This window comes from Centruroides sculpturatus, unplaced genomic scaffold (genome assembly GCF_000671375.1).
Source record: "Centruroides sculpturatus isolate CEXI.00-Female unplaced genomic scaffold, Cexi_2.0 scaffold968, whole genome shotgun sequence".
In the NCBI taxonomy this organism is placed as follows: Eukaryota; Metazoa; Arthropoda; class Arachnida; order Scorpiones; family Buthidae; genus Centruroides; species Centruroides sculpturatus.
In genome coordinates this window covers 278,458-285,139 of record NW_019385084.1, presented here as the reverse complement: position 1 = coordinate 285,139, position 6,682 = coordinate 278,458, and the positions used below count along the sequence as shown (strand labels likewise).

Here is a 6,682-nt window from a genome sequence, read left to right as displayed (position 1 = left end):
AAGTAATTAATATTACTAATTAAAAAATTAAATATATATTATAATTATCACTTATTAACTGGCATCAAACATGTATTAAAGTAACAAATCCTGCCATCTGTTGTTTCTAAATAATACTAATTACTTATTTTAATTTAATTTAAAAAAATAGACACAAAAAAATGTTAAGAAACGAAAATAAAGAAAAATTTAATATATTATTTTACTATATAAAAATAAATAAATAAATTATATATAATTTAACTTAAAAATCGCAGAAAAAATAAGTTTCCATTCTTTCGAAACATAGTGTTTTACCATTGTTTATTATTAAACATTGAAGGACGTCTATAATAATCTTCAAAAATTGTAAACTATTAAAGAAACAATGGCGTAAACATCGCTATTATATATATATATATAAGAGTGCAGAAATTGCCAATATTTTATTTTTATCGTATCTAACTTTAAACTCAGTGGCGGATTTAGCACTTGAGAGGCTCCAGGCGCAATTCAATTTTGAGGCCTCCCTCTAATATTTTCACTAATCCTAAGCTCTAAAGTACGCAAGATTTTTACTCTGGTAAGCAGTAGCGGATTATGTTTCTTCGAGGCCCTAATATATAAAAACCCTTAAATAATAGCAAGTTTTTCTTTATAATATACGCTATAAACGTTTACTAAAGTCTTAGAGGCATATTATCTTTTTGCTATGTAGTTTTTGAGGCCCCTTGTGACGACGAGGCCCAAGGCGCGCGCCTTGTGCCCCTATTGGATAATCAGCCACTGAGTAAACTTGAAAATAACTAACATATAGTTAGGCCTAACTTGCATATAAATACTTATAAGTTAGGCCTAATGTAGTAGGTCTTTGTTTCTTTAATTGTAAACTATAAAGAAACAATGGTTTAAACATCGATATTATAAATATAATATATAAATATAACGTGTAAAATTATAAATAATTTATTTTTATTCTATGTAAATTTAAATTAAACTTGAAAATTATTAAAATATAGTTAGGCCTAACTAAAGTAAACTATATATAAATTAGGCCTAATAGTAAGCCTTATTATATTATATATTTATAGGGTAAACTGTATATTGTTGTTGTTTGACATGATGAAGATTGATTTTCTAAGCATTACAGTTCTAAAGATCAAAGTTATACTTTAATTAGTCCGAAAGAGAAAAATAAGTAAAGTCTTTCGTCATTCAGGAAGCCAATTAAAAGAAATTATTTAGAACTTTTCAACTAATGGCAGCTTTTACGTTAGCCATTAGTGAAAAGTAAAAGTTTTGAAAGAAAGTCGAATTTCGGCTAATCAGTTGGACGACTTTTAGAAGAAATTTTTATTTTTATTTTTATTTTTTTCTCGTTTTGACTCTTCTTCGTGTTTTAGAACCCGAAAAGTCGTTCTTTAACTAACTAGAAATGAAGATGTTTGTTAAGAAACTTTCTTAGTCGCTTCTTAACTGTTCTAAGCTTCTTCTTGCAATCTTTAAACAGATAATGAAGTTACATTCCATTTTTTTTACCTTTAAATTATACTTTTTTCTTCTCTATTTTATAGATTTATAATAAGATAAACTTAATATACAATTATCCATACTTAAAATCTTGTAATATTTATTTTATTATAAATTTAAATGAGTCATATGTTTTTCTTGCTATATTATTATTATTTTTAAAATCTTAAATTATTTATTATCTGATTTTAATTTTGTTCTGATAAATTTTTCTTCATTTTCCTTTATCTTTGGCAATTTTCCTGTTTTTTTTTAATTAGAAAACATTAATTTTTAAGTTATTTTTAACCATTTTTATACTTATTAAATCTTTGATATTAAAATTATTTATTGTTTTTGAATAGGAAAAATTAGAAGAATTATAGATAAAGAAGTGAATTATCAGAAGAAATATAAACATAAATGAATTTTATTCCATTAAAGTTCTATCAATTGAATTGGCATTGACAGCGAAGAATAGTGAAGGGCCTATATAAAGAGAGAGGAACAAGTGCATAACAACTTAGTGCATAGCTAGAAACTAAATTAAGGTAAGCAATTTATTTCCTAATCCTGTAAGGATTATCTTCTACTCAATGTGTCTCAGGAATATAGAAAATTTTCCGCTTAGACGATTTTACTTCCCATTTAGAAATATAGGATATAGAACCGTTGTAGAGGATTGGAGTTTTAAGGGATTTATATGGATCACTGTAGCGTAGAATAATGACATTTTATTTCAGGAAGTTTACCGCAAATTTAATAAATCTATCAAAATCCTACGAGTTTTTTTTTATTATTTTATTTGATAAATTTAAATTATACACGCAATTGCAATACGATAATTCGAAGTTTAGACCCATAGCGTTTTCCTTCGGGGTAACTCTACTGTAACTGAAATTATTATCTGATGAGGGTTATTAATTTTATTATCCACATAATAAATTTTCTATTTGCTTAGTTTAATAGCATTTTGCTGAATTGCCCAACATGTGCAGCCATGTATAGTTGAACAAGGATGACACGATGTCTTCTTGGTTCTCCTATCGTTCAGGAGAACTTCAATCGATTTTAAACAGTCCAATCCAACTTTTGGTAGATTTTTTTAATATTTTTTTCCTGTTCATTCCTTTTTCTAAATGGATTTTTTTTAAAAAAAGAGAAAAACATTTTTCCAGTTCGATTGGTAATTTTGTAAGCACGACTGATTTTAAGTATTTGGAGAAGAGGATCTCTTCTTCAATAAGTAATGGCCGTGTTCTAAAAACATGATTGTCTTGTCGTACTGATGTTGTACGGTCGAAAGATATGTTTGGCGAGCTTTAACTACTGTATTTTAAATCGTTGTCTTCTTAAACAGCTATATATCATCGTAAAACATAACTGCGGGGCTATTATGAAGAAGGGGGATCTTCCAGACATCTTTAACTGTCTTCTTTCCTATTCTTTGCAATTTTTTCTAATATGAGGGAATATATTTTCCAAACAATCCTCTAGACGATAAGATGTAGAAAAGCTTTCAATTCTTGTCAAATTATACCATTCTATCCACATTTTTATCCCTATAAACATAAAGAAAGAAAAATCTTGAATTTCTCAGATGACGAATTGATTCCTCTTCTCGTTCACTCACTCAGCTGGATGCTTTGTTAGTTAATACCTTTATTTTAGGAAATTATTACGATTTTTCTGAATAATTTCCTTTATAAATAAATAAATAAACGTTTGAAAACATAATTTCAATACGAAACTAGTTGTTTATTACACACTTTTTACCTATTAAAGTGTCGAAGGTTCTAATTTTATAAGATTTAATTAAGAGAGTTTGAAAGTAAATGAAATTTTAAACGGAATTAAATCGATTTTCGGTAATTTTTTAAACACGATTTTTAAATTGTCTACGTTTTTACTTCAGAGATGGTGCCACCATCGAAAAATATATATAAACTTTTTAATAGGAAACCGCATAGAGATGTCAACTTATAAACATAAATTATCTGTAAAAATTTTATTTTGCTCGTATATTCTATTTATATAGTATTTAATAAAAGTAGATCCATAAAATTCCGTCTTTAATGTAAAATTTCACTTTAAAATACGGTTTCGGAGGATGTAAAACTGCATAAAATGTTGGTGTAAACATAAACTAGACCCTATTGAGGGGAAGTATATTAATGACGTAGAGACAATGAAGCGAAAGTCTATTGTCTGCATAGCGGCGATACAAAGCAGAAGAGGTTGAAATAAAAGGGTTGTTAGTGTCTCCCCTCGGTTCAGGAAATGGTCATTTTGGACGTGGGTCACTACCAACCGACACAAAGAGACAATTTCGGTCAACCTCAAGTTCATTTCCTATTTCTCTTTCCACAAGCAAATGGGAATCCCGGTTGCCAATTCCGTTATTATTGAATGCTTTGTATTCTCCCATCTTTGTTGACAGCTGATAATATATTACTTCATCCTAAATTTTTATTAGCTCCCTTATATTTATAAATGCCGATTAATCGCAGCTTTTGCTTTAAGGCTAATTGCTTGAGTTGTAGACGTTCAATTGTTACTTTGTCATCCGTTGTAGTTACATGGATGTTGACGTCATTTTTCTCCTTCCTCTTTTCTCAATTTACTTTTTGAAAATTATCTTCGTTTCGTCTTCAAATTCATCTGAAAGATGCCAGCATTTCTTTAGGAGTTATATAATGATAATTCCTAAAAAACATTAATTATGAGAGCATTAAAATAATCTAATATAATATTATTCTAAACATCTTTAAAAATTACAAGAAAGTATCACATTTTACTTATATCACACCATTATGTTTCTTTTTCTAACTGGTTGACATGTTAACTTAATACAATCTCTGTAAATTTCTATAATTTAACGTATTTATTCTATTATCTAACTATATGTTGAATACTGAACTGTAGAAATGACAAAATTTTACAAATTTCTTAAAAATCCTAACCTCTAATCATGTGATACTCTTCATTATCCTTTACACGAATTGAAAATAAGTTATCTTGTTTATCATCAATCTTATACTTCACTGTTATCCATTTTTCTTGTTTATCGGTTATATCTTGGTTCGTATGTCTGTGAATATCTTTAAAATGTTAGAAAAGCTCACCACATTATAAAGCATTGTATCTATAATTTAATTCTAAAACTTCTAAATCTCAAAAACTTTACACAGAGTTGAGACATTGGCGATTTTTAAGAATGTTGGAGGATGATAAATCGAATCTCTCGAGGCCACTTAGGCTTATATAACTATACTATGTCGAATTATTATGTTTAATATGCATATATTTTTTTTCAAAATTATTTCATCTGCCTTTTAGCATCGCCAGAGTAAAGAAGGTGGAACAATTAATATCACTCAAACGTGACAAGCAGATGAAATTTTATCGTAAGTCTAAGGCTAATAATCGATTTTTACTTTAATCCCGTATCGAAGCATATCCAAAGGGTACTTTACTCATACTGAACACATTTTGGTCCCTGGATTCTTTTTGGCCATGTCTGGCACGTAATGATGATAGGTAAGGTCCATTAGATGGCGAGTAGGCTTGCTTTCCCATGAGAGTCATTATTGTGGACAAGGTTAGGACACGTGTTGGGGACATAGAGATCCCTCTGGATCGTTTCTATCCCCTTATGACATCATTTAGTAACTTCTACCGTACACATGGTTAATACATAATCACATTAATCACCTCCGTAACTTGCACCGAAGTAATAGTAAGTTTTAATAGTTTAAATTTTAATTAAATTTGAAATTTTCGGATAAAAATTAATATTTTTGTTCATTTTATTTCGAATTTTGTCAAAAATAATCGCCGTCGATAATTTATAACCCGTTAAATTTTTTGATTTTAACAAAAGTCGGCTTCACTGCATGGTTCCGGAATGCAGCAGAGAAGCAAACATTTTAGGATTTCGCATTACAAATCTTTTAAATTAATTAAATTTTCAAAATGTTTCTGTACAAATTAATTAATGTCTTGTAATAAATTTATATAATAAACAATTTGAATTAAAAATAATTAATCTAAATATATTCTATAATTTAGTAAAATTACTTGATTTTTAAGATAAATTTTTAAATGATTTTTTTTCTCTAAAGTATTAAAATTTAAAAAAAAAATTAAAATATTAATATAAAATATTAATTCTATTTAACACGATTTATTTTTATTTTACAAAATAAAAAAATAAAATAAAGAAAGAGGGAAACAAAAATCTAAACAGGATTCAAATTCGAAATTTTAAAATTTTAAGGTTAAAAGAATAAATAGTTAATTTTATAAGAGTTTAAATAAAATATTGGAAAGAACCTTTATCGAGAAATATTTTATTTTTTAACAATATTATAGACATTTAAGATAGGAACTGTTTGTAAGGTGACACAAGTTGGATCTGAGTGACTGAGCAACTTGGAGAGGCTAATGGACAAGTGCTGTATCCCAGCCAAGCGTGTTGTTTTTGAGGGGACGTCACAGAAAGAACAACATAGGAGTTGCTGTAACGAAGTACACACGTGTCGCATTGAATCTCTCCCTAGTGTTTCCCACGGCATGAGACATGAAGTTCCTTAATGGAAGCACGTGTCTCTCTTTTACTTATTTTCTACGTAAAAAGAAGAAATTTAAAAAGAAAAAAAAAAATATAAAGTACAGAAAGGAAACAGAGTAACCCTCAAAACGATGTTTGACGAATTGATCTCCTTTATTTTGTTTAACCTTCTGACAAGTAATTTATGCTAATAAGTCGCCGTGAGATCACACAGGTGAAGAGTTTCTACCTTTACACATCGAAAAATAGTAAAATAAAATAAAATTTTATTTTTTTTTAATTTTAATTTCTTACAATTTATTTCAATTTATATAGTCTATATATATATAATTTTTTCCTTTATTTTTAAGAATCGTTTCGACGAGAGGAAGATGCCTAATTGCTGAAGGCTACTGTATAAGATGAGGAAGAGAGATGCTTACTTTAGGAGAAAAGAGAGAGAAGTGAGAAGGAGATGTTTGCTTTATTCTACGAGAGAGATAGAGAATGTGATGCTTACTTTGATGGAGGAGAGTTAAGGGAAAAAGTATTTAATTTTATAAAAGGATATTTTAATAAGGAAATGAGAAAATAAATAGTTATTTTAACCTAACTTCTATAATCCTTAAATATAATTCTTAG

At 28.1% G+C, this 6,682-nt stretch overlaps 1 long non-coding RNA gene across 1 annotated transcript; it reads left to right on the top strand.

The window, feature by feature from the left end:
* Nucleotides 1-323: 323 nt before the first annotated feature.
* Nucleotides 324-6,594, top strand: LOC111634417. The gene is made up of 4 exons (XR_002758213.1): nucleotides 324-562; nucleotides 1,854-2,039; nucleotides 5,863-6,275; nucleotides 6,412-6,594. It is a non-coding gene; the product is annotated as an uncharacterized LOC111634417 (long non-coding RNA).
* Nucleotides 6,595-6,682: the final 88 nt, after the last annotated feature.